This window comes from Equus quagga, chromosome 11, assembly GCF_021613505.1.
Source record: "Equus quagga isolate Etosha38 chromosome 11, UCLA_HA_Equagga_1.0, whole genome shotgun sequence".
Lineage (NCBI taxonomy): Eukaryota > Metazoa > Chordata > Mammalia > Perissodactyla > Equidae > Equus > Equus quagga.
This window is the reverse complement of record NC_060277.1, coordinates 62,166,697-62,183,083: the sequence shown is the minus strand read 5'-3', so window position 1 is coordinate 62,183,083 and position 16,387 is coordinate 62,166,697. Positions and strand designations below refer to the sequence as shown.

Genomic DNA, 16,387 nt, shown 5'->3' with positions numbered 1-16,387 from the left:
AACAGCCCTCGTTTATGCCTGAGTCCTGGCAGAAACATGAATGTTCCCCCCAATCACTTCCAAAACTGTTCCAAATTGGACATAAGTGATCTGACCACCCTTCTCTAGATTAGTCCCACCAAAAGTCTCATCCCCTCTTTCATTGACAGGTACTTTTTCAGCCTGAGAATCCCAAGCCTTTTCCCAAACCCACAGGCCACGTTCTAATTGCACCCTGGCTGCAAGTCTGATAAACAATGTACTCAATCTGATAGGCAGCTAATACCCGGGGGGACATTGGTCGGTAGCCTTGGACTTCTCAGCTTAATCGCCCTAGCTTTAATGCCACTTAAATCAGAATGTAAGCACTGAAAGAATTTCAGGAATCCGATGATATAAATTGTATTTTTAGAGCCGTGAATGACTTGAGTGAGTGAAACAGTGCAGAGGCTAAAGATAGTTCTCTTTAGTTTCCCATGATTTATCACAGGCAAGTTCACAGCAGGTTAAAATAATTGAATGCCGTGATAGCATACATATTGGCATGGTTTTACGAGCAGTCATTCATAACATATTTGTCACAAAGCATAATTTCCATGATAGGACTCAGATCCGCATGCGATTTTTTTTTTGCAGCAACAACACAGTTGAAATAACTCCTTGGTGGAGGCTGGCTACATTTTCACAATGTCCGGCCCCACGTTAGAACTTCGGGGAAAAGGCTCAAGGCTGTGACTAGTCCACCAAACAAAATGTAAGTATTTCCTGACAAAATGCTCACTTTTATTGGAGGATAAAGAGAAATGTCCTTTATGGGATGGTTGTAACTCAGGGGCTCTGGCTTGCCGACTCTACCCACCTCTTACGCCTTCTTTTCTTTTCCCTTCATTGTTTATTTTCCACTTTTCTCCCGGTGTACTCTTTTCTCTACATTGGCTGTGCCCCCTGGGCAAGTAATGTTTCCACTCTGTAATCAAATGCTATAATATGGGCATAATTAACAAGTGACTCCCTAGGGTCACTGTAGCCGACTAGAGATAATGAATGTGTGGTAGGTACACATGGGCCCAAGTTCGCCTGCAGAATAAATGCAAATTTCTTTTTTTTTAAAAAAGGAAAATTTTCTATAAGCCTACTTAATTTCTATTTTGAGTCCTGATTTGGCTTAGTCATCGAGACATCATCTCAGTCAAATCAGGATGTCCTCATGCAAACCTGAGGAGAACGTGGGACCCATCCGATTTTCCATCTTCAGTCCTGTCTGACAGCTCCATCCTTGCGTCACACGGGCTACCTGGGGGCAGCTGGGCTGCAGGGCAGGTGGCAGGGTCTCAGGGCTCCTTCCCAGGGACCCCACCATCAGATCACCTTTCTTGTCTTCTCTGGGCTTCCTCCTCCCCAAGTGTGCATAGGCTTAACTGATCTGGAGAAGGAATTTCCCAGTTTTTCATTTAATCTTCCAAATCTTTGGTTTATGCCTAAAGCCTGGGATTTGGGACTCAAAAGCTAAAAATATGACTCCTCTATTATCTACGCTTTGCTGGTTTTCCCTTCCCCGAAGCAGTAAAGACAGAAGGCCTAGCTGCCTATTGGGGAGAAAATGCAGGAAATACCAGGGGAAACAAATGGGCACAGATCTTGGAGTAATTTCCCACCGCACAGGTAAAGATCAAGAAGCCTGGGCACACAGCCGTCAGTCAACAAAGGTGACTGCTGTCTGTCTGCGGGACAGATCAGAGAAGCGATTAAGAATACAGGCTCCACAGCCAGGCTGCAAAATTCAAAGTCTGGCTCCATGCTGTCCCAGCTCTGTGCCCTTGGACAAGTTACCTAAACTTTCCTGCCTCAGTTTCCCCATCGACAAAATGGAGATTATAATAGTACTTACCTTACAAGTCCTATGTATATGAAGTGATCAATGAATTAATTTTGCTGTTATGGTTGTTACCACTACTACAAACTTCTGTCCCTTAAAGCCATTAGCCTAACGTCATTGGTGACCATGATTCCATCGACAATGTTGACATACATAATACATCACACACAGAGAAGAAGGTAAACATCCCACACCTAGCATTTCACAAGGAAAGAAGTAGCTACTGCTTCCAGGTATGAAGCTGGGCTGAGTTTCCTGGAAATGCAACTTTCTGGGTAGAATCAGGACAGGAATGGTCCTAAGCATGGGTTAAGAAGGAATCAGCCGACCTCAGTCAAGGCAGTTCTGAGGTGCTGGCATAGAGAGGCAGACTCTTGAGCAAGAGTTGGAATTGGAAGACAGATCCATGCTTCCAATCCAGAGACAAGAAAGAGACAGAGGGGGAGGATGAGGAGCAAAGTGAGGGAGAAGCTGGTCAAGTCAGTGTGAGGACCACGCCTGGTTGACCATTGCTGGCAGTTGTTGGAGAACAGAACGTACACTGGGCCTCTCCTGAGATGTGAGTCAAGTGTGGGCTTTGGCTGAGGGAGGTACCTCTTCTGTGAGCAGGGACAAGAAGGGGAAACGGAGGGAGAGACAACAGTCCACCAATCCCCATGCTACATGAATCTCATTCTCCAGCCCATCAAACTGATGAGCATTGAGAAGGAGAATATGGGGACCCTGACCCCTGCACCTGCCCACCCCTTCTATCCTAGAGCCAGTTTGGTCAACGTCCCTCTCAACCTACACTCAGCCAAGATGAACCAACCTGCAGGGACAGTGGAAAGAGCATCACATCAGGAGTCAGGAACTAGCCTACGGCCCTGGACATATCCCTTCACCTCCCTGGAATGAGGGCCCTCCTGAGGAGGTAGGAGCTGATGAGAGCATTTATTTGAGCTCTTCATTTGGGAACAGCAATGTGGCATAGTTAGGAGCGTGGGTTTTGGAGCCAGAGGAATGTCAATGTGAATTCTGTCTTTGCCATTTACTACATGTAAATACAGGGCAAATAATTTATTTAATCTGTCTAAGCTCCACTTCCCTCATGTATAAAAATGGAGAAAATAATAGCACACTTCTCATATGATTATTTTGAAGATTAAATTCGAGAGTGTATGTGGAGTGTTCAGACTGTACTGCTGAAACGCTGTAAGCATTTGATCAATTGTTGCCAATATCATCATAGGGATTACTCAGTGGAACCCTAGGGCTCCATCAGATCCGGGGTGGGAGAACTCAAGATTGTGGGCCCTGCTTCATCCAGAGCATCTTTGTTTTTCTGTTTTACATATCATTTTGTTAGTAAAAATTAATGTTCCACACTAAAAATATAATAATATTATCCTAAGTCACTGGACTAGAACAAGGGTTGGCAAACTTTTTGTAAAAGGGCCAGAGAGTAAGTATCTTAAGCTTTGTGGGCCCCATGTGGTCTGCACTGCATACTCTTTTCTTAGGGTTTGTGTCAGAAGTCAGTTCAGGCTTAGATGGAGAATAAGAGTATTTGTTAGGATAGGGTACCAGTCATGACACAGAACTCTCATCCGTGTATAACTAACATCTCAATGCCGAACACAGTTAAGATTTATTTCTCCTGTCACAGTAAAATGTGAATTGGGGGTTGTGGGGTCTACACCACAAAGTCTTCTGGGGACCAAGAATCCTTCCATCTGTGGCTTCTCCATCCAGCTGGAGACCTCCTCTGTATGGAAGGGAAAGAGAGATGGGCCCATACTCAAGAGCTCTTTAAAAATGCAAAAACCATTCTTAGCTCGGGGGCCGTACTGTGGTAGACCGTGGGCTGATCTTGGCCTGTAGGGCATGGTTGGCCCACTCCTGGATTAGACCATCTCTTACGTTCCTTCTGAAGATGAACCAAGCTTCTCTCTGATGAACCTTATTTTTCTCCATCAAAGTAGCCTAGCTACGCACATATGAGATCTCTCAGACTATCTTTAAGGTGATAATCTTTTCCATAATTACAACAGTTGTCAGATTAAGTGTTTTTGTTCAATTTTATGTGTAATATTACACAGAGTTCTTTTGTGGATAGTTTTCATAGAGATGGTGTATTAGATCCTTAGGGCTGCCTTTCCACAGAACCACAAACCAGGTTGCTTAAAACAGCAGAAATTTATTCTCTCAGAGTTCTGGAGGCCAGAAGTCCAAAATCAGGGTATTAGCAATGTTGATTCCTTCTGACAGCTCTGAGGGGGAATCCGATCCATGCCTTTCTCCCAGCTTCCAGGGATACCAGGGATCTTTGGTGTTCCTTGACTTCTAGACGCGTAACTCCAGTCTCTGCCTCCATCTTCACACAGTGTTCTCCCTGTGTCTCTGTGTCGTCACATGCCCATCTTTTTATTGGACTAAGGCCCACCCTAATGACTTCATCTTAACTTGATTAAATCAGCAAAGACCCTATTCATAAATAAGGTCATGTTCACAAGTACTGGGGGCTAGGAGTTCAACGTATCTTTTGGGGGGACACTAGTCAGCCCATAATAAGTGATGAACAGCACACAGTTGCCTATTCGTATCTAAGAACTGTGAAGTGTTAGAATGCTGAGGACTGTTGGGGCTGCCCTGGGTTGTAACAGAGATGAGTAAGATAGGTGAGGTGCCTAGGGAGCTTAATTTTTACCCTTCATTGTAAATTGCAGAGAGAACAGTACTATTTAGCTGCTACCTTGAAGAATGTAGAATTTTCCTTTTTAAAGTGCTTTTTTATCGACATGGAACAATGAACTAGAAAATGTTGCACATTCTGTACCCTCCTTCTATTTTCATCTTATAAATGCTGTATTCAAAATACCGGAACGGTGTGGCTTGTGGTTACTAACAAAATTAAAAATAAAAGCAAAAAGCCCCATGGCATCCATGTCACCCTATGAGGGAAATGCACCCTGGTGCCCTGGACAAGAAATGGACTTTCTGGTGAATGTTCACCCCTTTCTGCAGAGGTCGGGATTTGAAAATCACTACCAGCTGGTTGTAATTCTGTCCTGTTTCGAAACAGATGACTTAGACTGCTAAACCATCACTGGGGCTAAGATTTATTTTCCCCTACTTGGTCTAAGTTACAGAGATCCAATTTGTAAAATAGAGAAGAGAAAAGGGGCAAAATACTTTCTTGGTGACCTTACCCCACCCCTGCCAGAGGAAAACCTACTGATAACACACAACCAGCCCGTGCATATTGGCCCATGCCACACCATCTCTAATATTCCAAAGCAGGACTTGTGTCTGTCTTGCGAACATACACGGCACTTTCTATCTTCGTTCCTCTTCAGCGGCACTTCGACAGTCTGCCATGTTTATGAGACATATCTCTCCTCCTAAAGTGCAAGCTCTTTGAAATCTTGGTCTTCTGGCTCAAGGTGAAGAAGAAGAGGAAGGCAGTGGAGAGAGGGAAATTTGAGTTGCTGGAGAGGAAGGAGAAACTTGGAAGTGAATCCTTCAGGAACCAGGAATGATAGAGCAGAGGGCCAGACAGGAACGGTTTCTGCCCTGCACAAGAACACCAACCAGTGGGAATTTCATTTAAGCTTCCCCGGAAGCCAGCTAACTCCTTCTGTTCAGAGCACAACATGAGACCTAGAATTCAAGCAAATGTACCTAAGATAACCCTCTTCACAGCATTAGCATCAGCAATTCACTTAACTTCTCTCTGCTTTAGGCTTCTCATGTATATGATGGGCTAAGTAACAGTGTTTACCTCATAAAATTGTTTCAGGGGTCCAATGTGATAACGGATGAAAAGCACTTAGCACAAAGCCAGCCTAGCACAGTGTTCCCCAAACTTCTCAAATTTATCCCCCAAGAATTTTGATAGCATAAGTTGGAGCCTGAGAATCTATGTATTTACCAAGCACAGAAATTCTTATTTCCAGGGAAATTTGGGAAGCAATGCTGTGGCAATACCAACAGCTCAATAAAGAGTAGCTATTTTTACTATACTACTTTCATCGTCATCATCACGGGGAATTCTTTTTTCTTTTAAACAAACAAGTTTATCTTTATTACACACATATGAAAGCATTAATAAACTTAATCTTTAAGAATGGTTTTGGATTGAAGAGTACATAAATCCTGGATTCTTATTCTGGCTCTACCTGCTAGAGCAGTCTGACCTTCAAAATATTTAATCTCTGTGTCTCAGTTTCTTCATCTGTAAAATAGGTTGTTGTTACTGGTAAGGGTTGTGGTAATGGTTATCTAGGATAATGGATCTAAAGTAGCTGACACACAGTAGGTCATTAAGTTACGACAGATTTTCCTTCTTTTAAACAACTGCTCAAATACTTTTAAAAACAATTATCTAACTCTTTTCCCCAATTAGATCTTACATAGAGGGCCATTACATAAACAGAGAAAACAGAACTGTTGTGGCTCATGGTTGGATGGAGATCTTACTCTTTCCTCACCAGACTCCTCAACTGGCCCTTGAGTTACTTCCACGGAGCTTTGTGTAATGTTTATAAAAAATTCTGTCCTAAATAACAGAAATGTTAACTGACCTTTAACACTAGGATTTCTTGAATTTATAAAGCATATCTTTTGGAGAATGTAAAGATGTCTTACATAGTTAGCAACTTATGCCATCTGAAATGTACTCACGTGATGGAGAATTCTGCTTGAAGATAACGTTAAGGGAAAGATTCAGCAATATTGGTGGATTCTGTAGCATAATTGAATCTAGTTATCTTGACTGTGGTCTGATATGGACACGGTTCCACTGTTTGCAGAACTGGGAGGCTTGTAACCAAATCCAAACCACTCCCAGCTTGAAGCTCAAGGACTTTCTTTCAATTTTACACTTGTTTAGGTGGGGAGGGACCGTAACTTGGAACAAGCACTTGGATCTCACTCAATATATTCAATGGCTATAAATCTAACCCATGATTCATTGCCACGATTCCCCTGGGTTTGAGAAACAAAAAAGAGTCTATGGAGCGCTAATCACCACATTCTGACTGGGGCATCCTAAAGAAGGGAAGGATCCTGGGGCCACAGCATTAAAGAACAGTGAAAAAATCTCATTGTCCAATGCTTTCGCATAGGGCCTTGTGCCCCTTTTAACTATTCAAACTACTATTTATCCATTCTTCTTAGACACCCAAGGACAAAGCCTTTTATAAATTCCTCTCTGTGTTTGACTGCTTCAGTGGTTCTTAAACTCCTTACAATCAGTAACACGTATTTTAGTTATTTTTCTGTTTTCTGTGATGTAATTTTTTCGGTCTTTTCCCAATCCAGGGAGAAGAAACAAAATCATATAATTCATTGTGCTTACTTCAGTATCTAGCATAGAAATTTCTAACTAATGTATCATTGAGAAGATTCATGAACCAGTTTTATCCAGTTTAAGGGTGTCTTAATTTAAAGTCCTTTGTTTTGAGCATACCTCTCTAATCATTTGACTGCCGCTTGTCTACTTCTCTACCTTCTCATTGTTAAAATAATAACAATAGATTTCTATAAGGGCGTGTCATATTAGGATGGTGCCTAGTCTAGGGGGCCTTCACATAACTGAATTCCACCTTGTCCCAGAGGTGTTGTCTGCTAAGGGGAAAGGATGCGTAGGTATCAGCGGGAAGGAAAAACAAGGTGACTATTTTTAGTTGGGTCTCTGGCCCAAAATCTTAATGTAGAACTCCCAGAAGTTGGCTGGACCATGAAGAAGGCTTTGCCAACCCCTAACCACCATCTCTCTTGTCCCCTAGCGCTACTCTGGGATTCAAAAGTTATTCTCTAGTTAAGTGAAAATTACATTCTATAACATCAAAGAAAAAGCACCCAGAAAGACCTAGAAGAAGAGTGTCTATTAGTTAGGATAGAGTAGCTTTAAAACACAGACCTCTAATATCTGAACGCCCGAACACAGTTATGATATATTTTTCATGTCACAGTACAAAGTAAGTTGATGGGGGAGAGGAGCCCTACTCCACACAGTCGCTCTGGAATCTGGAATTCTTCCGTCTAATTAATGGTTCCTCCATCTTCTAGGACTCTTGAGGCCTCCTCTCAATGGAAGGAAAAACAGATATTGGAGCAATTTTTGGCTTGAGAATAGCATAGATCACTTGGACCCACATTCGAGAACCCAGGCAGAGGGCAACACTTAATTGTAAGAGATTCGCTTAGCTGTGCACCCAGAAAAGAAAGAGAAATGGCTTAGTGAACACATAGCCAGACGCTGTTACAGAAAGGAGTAATTGTCCCTAAAACTTGTCCCCAAAACTTAGTGGCTTAGCTAGCCTAAGCCACTTCTTCTAGGCAGTCATGGAAAGTCGGGGTGCACAAAGAGAAAATAAATGGCAATATGTGGAAGAGGACAAAGAAAACTAACTAGTGAAAATCTTAACCTTCTAGTTCCCAGTAAGGCGTCCCATCAATGTCCTGGGATCTGAACTGTTAGCTCAGCCTTCCAGCTTAGAAGAAGGAGAACAGAGCTGGGAGTTGTGGGTATGGGGCAGATAAAGTTCTTTCTGCAGCTAGCAGCTGATTTCTCTCAAAATCTGTATTCTCATCCTAATTTCTCCCTATTTCTTCTTCTATTGCCCATTGAGTACTCAGGCACCGTTCCTAGAAGCAAGAAATACTACCCATGGCATATTTACTGTCACATTAAAAGTATGGGTTTTCAAGATACGATTTTTGGTTTTGTGATTGTTTTTCTATTGGGACTGTCTTCAGTCAGATCATTTATCAGCAGGTGGTAGATAATGCTGATAATTAATGATACCTAACATCTGTCTTTGCTTCGTGTCGAGCTCTAGTCTAAGCACCTTACAAGTGTTACCTATTGAGTTCCTCTAATAACCTGTGAAGCAGGTCTTATTATCCTGCATTTTACGGCTTTGGAAACAAACACAAAGAGGTTAGGTAACTTGTCCAAGGTCACACAGCCGTAACCGGGGCCAGAATTCCAACCAAAAAAACAAAGTCTTAACCACTACATTCAACAGCTTTGATGCCAAAAGCTGAACATCCTCTAAGAGTATTTAAGTGAGAAACATAGATAAGCATAATTTTGCACTCAATTATTGTTTTTTTCTATCAAAAATAGAACTTTCAAGTTTATTTAAACAGGCAAAGCATAACACTACTGTTACCATGGCATTACTTTTTAAAAGATTTAGAGCAAGATATAAAAAGATGAGTTCCTAGATACAAGTAAGCACCTTTTCCATTAATTGTAACAACGAGAAATCTTAACCCTTTCCCTCTATACCTTATACCGATTTAAAATAAGAGCCTTTTATTTACTTTCTCATCAATGGTGCTTTTTAATCCTTTTGTTCTTTAGACTTTCTTTTATTTCATGGAAACTTACAGTATTACACTTCCGAAAATCTCAGAAGGTTATTTACCTCCTTTATTCCCATCTTCTATCAATATCCTCTTAAATATGGAATGCTACCTGTAAAATTTTCCTTTCCCAAGAAAAAAGTATTCAGAGCACATTGGTATGCCTTATATACTTTCATTACTTTTCCTTTCCATTCAGAATAATTTCCTCCAATTGGCCAGTTATCTTTACTTTCATTATGTCTCTGTGTCATTTGGGATGTAAAGCTTTCATGTTTCCTTTTGCTATCTTCTATTGCCCGGCTGGGGCATACGGTGTGATGCTGAATAGCAGTGGCGAGGACATCACTTGATTTGCTCCAGATCTGCTAGGGGGAGGCATTAAGTGTTTCACCATTAATTATGATGTTCATCGTAGGAGATTTATTTAGACGTTCTTTACCAGACTGAGGAAGTTCCCTTCCATTCCTGTTTTCTGGGAGTGTAGATCATGATGGATTGTTAATTTTGTCAGATGATTTTCCTGCATCAATTGTTATGATCACGTGGTATTCATTCTATTTTGGAGTGCTGTTTTGGTGGATTACATTGATTTTTGAATATTGAACTAGGCTTACATTCCCAAGATAAACACATAGTTGTGGTACATTCTTCTTTTTATACCTTGTCGGATAAAACTTGCTGTTTTTGAAATTATCATTTAGGATTTTTGCATCTATGTTCATGAGAAATTTTAGTCTATGGTTTTCTTCTTTTTTGTGCTGTTTCTGTCTGGTCATAGAATCAGAATAGTGATGGCTTCATAAATTGAGTTGGGATGTGTTTCCCCTCTTCTACTTTTGAGAAAAGATATTATAGAATTGGTGTTATTTCTTTTAAAAATGTTTCATAAAATTTTCCGGTGAAATCATCTGGGCCTAGAGAATTTTCTTAAAAGGTTTTTGACGACTAATTCCGTTTCTTTAAAATGTAGGGCTATTCAAATTGTCTATTACATTTTAAGTGAGTTTAGGTAATTTATGATCTTTTCAATAAATGGTGTTGAAACAATTCAGCATTCACCTACAAGAAAATAAAACTCTATCTAAACCTCACATATTACAAAAAAATTGACATGCATCCTAGATCTAAACGTAAAATATAAACTATAAAACTTTTAGAAGAAAACCTTCATGACCTTTGTTTATGGGAAGAGCTCTTAAATACGACACCAAAGCCGTCATCCATAAAACAAATAAACCAGAAGATATATTAGAATTTACCACAACTTAAAATTTTGCTCTGAGAAAGACACTATTTAAGAGAATGAAAAGACACGATACAAACTTGAATTTTAAATCACATATCTAACAAAGAATTTGTATCCCAACTATATAAAGAACACGCAAAATTTAGTAGTAAGAAAACATATAAGTCAAGTAAAAAATAGTCGAAAAGTTTGAATAGACACTTTACCAAAGTTGATATACACAAGGGAGAAATAAGAACATGAAAAGATGTTTAGCATCATTAGCCGTTAGGGAAATGTCAACTTGAAATCAGGTAGTTAGATTCAGATGCTATGCCATATTAGACTTGCACCTATAGAGAAAATCATTATTATTAGCAAGTACTGAAATACTGAACATGGGCGCTCAGAAGAGTTGTTAATTAAAAGGAAGGAGACAAACTCAAAGCTGGCTACTTCAGGAGAGGGCTGGTACTGGTAACTTCTTTCACTCCAGAGGGCAAAGCCCAGAGGGTTGGATTTGGACCCCAGCCAAAACGCTTAACAACTGGGATTCATCATCCAAGCAAGAGGTCTGAATACTAGTCAAGGGGCTTTTCCAACAAAAATAGATTTTATATAAAATGATGTCACCTTCTGAGGCCAAGTTCTCCATCAATGTCTGCCAAGGTCTCAGATGATGGCTGAGTTGAGCTACACATATGGAGGAGCAAATAGACACAGTTGTCTGAAGGAGGTGACTGAGAAATGGAGACCCCAATAAGTTCTGATACATCTCCTGCATGGCTAAACATCAAGGCATAGGAAGTTAAACATGTAAAATTAGGTAAAAGAGAGTTCATGATTTGTAAAGATGTTGTTGGGTAGAGTTTCTATTTTCTCACCCAACTTCATCAAGAGAGGTGGGAGTTTTGTACTTCCATAAACCACCCGGTAGTCATAAAATTCTTGGACAAGTGATACTAATAATTACCTGTCACAATATATGGATTGTTATGTTTTTGTACTATGCTCTGTTTCAATTGTGTAGTAGTTAATTGTGAATTCTCTGGAGTCAGGTAGTCTTGAATGAAATACCAGCTCTATCACTTCCCAGTTAGGCGAACTTGGGCAAGTTGCTTTACCTCTCATCAGTTTCCTTCATTATAAAATGGAAATAATGATAACTACCTCATGGTTTAATTTTTATAAAGCACTTGGAACAACCCCTAGTACATAGTGAGCATTCAATAAACTTTATCATCGTCATCATCATCATTCTTATAAATTACCAATAGAGATTTTGCATAGCCATTAGCTGTAATTCATTAACTACATAGAGATATGTTAGCTGAATGGAGGCAGGAATCACTTACAAAATTAATTCTCCTACCTGATTATTTTAAAGGAGAGAGAAAAAAAATGCTTTACTTTTTAAATTATCGTATGTGCTGAAAACCTTTTTACCAGGAGAAATAAAATTCTTCCCTCCTCTTTCCATCTTTTTAAGTCTGAATGAAATTGATTCCATATGCTTATTAAACCTGAAAGGGAAATTTTATGGTGTAAGTACTTCCTGCAATTGAACGTTTTCTTGGATAATTCAGTTGTAATTTACTATAACTCATCTGGCGTGTGGCCATTTAGTTGGACAAGTAGACTCAGCCTAAATGTGTAGGCTGCTGAAGGGCGACACTTCTGAATGTGCCTCACACAAAACACTCTATTTCTTTTTCAAGGCAATTAAAATATTTGTAATACACATAAAGGATGATTGATAGAAAATAAAAGCAACAATGACATTTATTCCATTATTTTAATTTTTCCTTGTGTTTTGAGGCCTTTGTGGGTAAGAGAATGAAGTTAGGTTTTGGAATCATACAGCTGTAAGTGCAGCTTGTATGATTTGGGCAAGTTACCTAACTCAGGGGACTTTACTTTCACTATCTTGACATATGTCACATCATAGAGTGTAATAGGCTGAATAATGGCTCCCCCCAAAGACATCCACGCCCTAATCCCTGGACTTTGTGCATGTTACTTTATGTGGCAAAAAAGGACTTTGGAGGTATGATGGGATTAAGGATTTTGAGATGAGGAGATGATCCTGGATTACGTGGTTGGACCGTAAATGCTATCACACACATCCCTGTAAGTGGAAGGCAGAGGAAGACTACACCACAGATGAGAGACCACAGACTGTGAAGACAGAGGCAGAGGTTGGAGTGATGCAGCCACGAGCCAAGGAATACAGCAGCTGCCAGTTGCTGGAAGGGCTGAGGAAAAGATTATCCCAGGGCCTCTAGAGGGAGTGTGCCCCTGCTGACAGCAAGATTTCAGTTCAGGGACACTGATTTCAGACTTCGGGCTTCCAGAAGTAGAAGAGAATAAAGTCCTGCTTTAAGCCACCAAGTTTGTGGTAATTTGTTACAGCAGCCACAAGGCACTAATACATATATATCATCTACAAAGTATATTACAAGCAAATATCCATATACAATAGAATACACACAGGTCTATTGGGGTCTGGCATGAAGGACGTGAACTGTGGGTAGTGTTGCAATCTCTCTGTCATATTTATCTGAAACGTGGCAGTTTGCCTGCTTGGTTGGCTAACTCTAGTTTTCTTTAAAACTTTTTATTCCTAGGGTTTTCTAAGAAGAAAATAAACCATAGACATAACACCACTCCTTTTCTTTATTTACAAGTAGAAATAGCTGTGATACTGTTTTCTGTTTATTACAGTAAAATACCTCCAAAAATCTTCAAATTTACTGTTCAGTATTAGTAAAATATTATCACATGCCAAGGATTTAATATTTCCTACCATATTGCAATATATGGTATATTTACGTCAGTAAAATAATATCCTTTCTCCCTAAAATGATCACACACACACATGCACACAAAAGGAAGCTGATGGAGAGAAAGACACTGAAGAAGTGGCAGGAATGGTACTCTGGAAGTGCATGACTAACAAGCTTTAATGAGAGGAATCATTGTCAGAGACTAGAACCCCAAATTCATGATTACAGAGCTGTGGCAGGATGTGGCCGTGCACGTGGGTGGCTTCAGTGGCCTGAGGATGACAAGGTCACTGAGCAGATTCCGGAATATTGGGTCAGCCCTCCACATGGACGTTGAAATCACCCACAACTTTTCCAGAACTTATATAGTAGGAAGGCTCTAAGCCAGTCTTGAGTGAATCCATGGGGGTGCCCAGGAGGTCAGCAGGTAAGGGCAAGGAGAGAGAAGAGGATGCCAATTAGCATCAAAAGAGTTGGTGTCACAGGGAAGTGGAGTCACAGGCCAGGAACAGCCATGGCAAACGGTGAAGACACAAACCTCACTTGGTATCTTGAGCTATGTGAGGTGTGGGAGAATGAGCAGCTTCCTTTTGAAAGGGAAGCTCTCAAATGGAACAGTGAGGGGGAACAGTGTTCTGGAGGGAGATCTGGTCTTACTTAAGGGCAAGGACATGTAGGAATATTACTGAAGAGGGTGGCGGCATAGAGGAGCTTGTTAGTCAGGAGAAGTATGGTTTTTTTATTGTTCTTTTCCCAGATGACAGACTGAAAAATAATATCTGACCATATTACTTACAGTTTGGGAGACAGCAGAGAGGTAAGAGGTTGGCTGGAGAAGGGAGGAAGCACAGAGCAATGTAGAAAGGAACTCATAAATGGCTAGCGGGGACCAGTGGCAATGGCTGGACCCTAGGGCCCCAGAGTCCCCTGGACAATACGGCAGGAGGGCCTCAGTCTCCATGAGATGGATGAGCCTGGCTCACTTCTTCTTTGTACCCAGGGAAATAGACAATGGAAGTAAGGACATCTGATGTCCAAGAGATGGGACCCAAGAGGAGAAGCCCTGCTGGTCTTTTCCAGTGTCTGGCTGAGCTATCACCTGTGTTTACCTAGAACTCCATAACTGTCTCCTTAATTCCTCTCTCCATGCTTCCTTGCTCCATCCCTCACACTACCCCTAGAGGGATCTTCCTAATGAGTAAATCATCATATTACTACACCCCTCTGCCCACCTATTCCCCTTCAGGCAGTGGGTCCTAAATCATTCACAGTCATTGGACCAGTTTCTATGTTCATTTCTCAGGTTGCAGGTTCTTCTCTTTTGACTTTCTGCACAGGTTTTGTAAATTTGGACCTTGCACCTGTAATGATATGTCAGACAGGGCATTTGACTTCTTACAGGAGAATTTCTTTTCCATGCAAGACCTCATACTAAAAGCGAGCCTTCCCTCCACCTGCCTGGGCCAGCGGGCACAGCCCTCACCCACTGGCCCTCTGAGAGACACCGCACTTCATCCGGGCTCCTGATCCTCTCTCTCTTGCCTCCTCAGTGCGGAAAGGGGCACCTCCTTTTCCCACCTGAGTCTCAGAATCCCTGGACCCTAAAATCTGCATGTGGACCTGGGGGTTTTGGTTATATTTACCACTTGGATTTAAAATTTTTTCCATTTGTTGGCACCTGGAGATTTCCTTTCTTTTTTTTATCAGTTCTTCCATGTATTAAACATTTAAAAAAATATTTTATGCAGCATTTCGGTTGTTTATATTAAAAGAAGGGCCTTCATATCTGTTTGGGCCACTAAGTCACCAGAAGTGCCCCAGACACAGTTTCAGCATCACATTTTTGGTACTTCCCTCCTCAGATTTGTTGTGAGTCAGTCTCCCTTCACAAGCTTCTCTAGGATTGGTCCCAAGCCTTCTTTATCTTTGCATCCTTGGTGCCTAATACACCACACGGAAGGTGCTCACTGAATCGCTGAATGAGTGAGAGAGTGAGAGAGGGTTAACTTAATCGCATTAACCTCAAAGAAGTGAACCTGTGTTTTTACTGAGCCACAGAAATGAAAGGGTGTTACTGTTTGTTTAATACGAGAGAGCTCAGTGAACTTCGTGCTCAGGTACGTACAGCTTATACCTGACCATATTACTTATTAAATGCACCAGCTTTAAGAACTGCAAAAAGCAAACAATAACTCCTGCGAGGACTCCGAGGTTTTAAATTTATCTTTGCAGCCGAGGACAGCCACACCTCCTTGGACTGATCCTAAAATAATTCTTTTCTCAAAAAGTCACAGGATCCTGGCACTTAACAGCAACACCAAAGGGCCCCAGCGCGGAGCAGCTGTTTGTTGTGATAGGAGCGGAATCAACTCTTTTTAATGAACACAAAGCTCTCCACAGGTTCAGGGGTATTATTCAGCTGTTTTCTGAATCTCTCAAAGCTCATCTTATGAAACTTCAGCGGGACCCGACCCTCCCCCTCCCCAGCCTAGACACCCCTTTACGTTGCTGCTCATCAACTCTGACCTCAGACAGACACACACACAGACAGAGGGGCCTTGCTGACCACAGACGTTCGCTTCTTCTCACTTGCTTTGTACCCTAGCAACAGAGGTGTTCTGGACCTGCACCCGTGCCATGTACTGGGAACAACTCACAACTCTCAGAGGCACGGTCCTCTTGATACGACTTGAATTCTAGGCGATAACAGCTGCGGAGGCACAGCAGGGCCTGGAGACCCTCCATGCCTGCTGAAGTGTGGCAGACGTTTAACCACTCCCTCCACTGCAAGAAGGAGCCAGCAGGGGAGGGAAGATGGAAAAGCAGGTGGCTGAAGCCCCCAGAGGACCTCCAGGGTGAGTGGGCCCTGAACCGCACACCAGGCTGGCCCCAGGCCATGACCTCCACACTCAGTCCCGTCCCGGTGACCCTAAAATGCTACTTTGTCAGCTGAGAAGCCTGGTGCGCCAGGCAGGCAGCCGGCAAAGGGGTGCCAAGGCTGTCACTGACAGAGGACTTGAAAAGATGTAACCCATACCTTCTGTTTTCCACCTGGATCAGACACACCCGTGTCCACCCGCCCGCACGCCTGAGCCCATTCGCTCAGCTAAACAGAGATTATAGAGAAGTACAGAAGGAGAGTGGGTTCCTCTCTGGCAG

At 41.8% G+C, this 16,387-nt stretch overlaps 1 long non-coding RNA gene across 1 annotated transcript in view; it reads left to right on the top strand.

Annotated features, from left to right (window-relative positions):
- Positions 1-539: 539 nt before the first annotated feature.
- LOC124246283 (uncharacterized) overlaps positions 540-16,387 on the top strand; it is a 47,670-nt gene continuing 31,822 nt past the window's right edge. The window contains exons 1-2 of the long non-coding RNA XR_006890458.1: positions 540-733; positions 2,614-2,768. This is a non-coding gene — a long non-coding RNA (uncharacterized LOC124246283). The remainder of the gene's footprint in view (positions 734-2,613; positions 2,769-16,387) is intronic.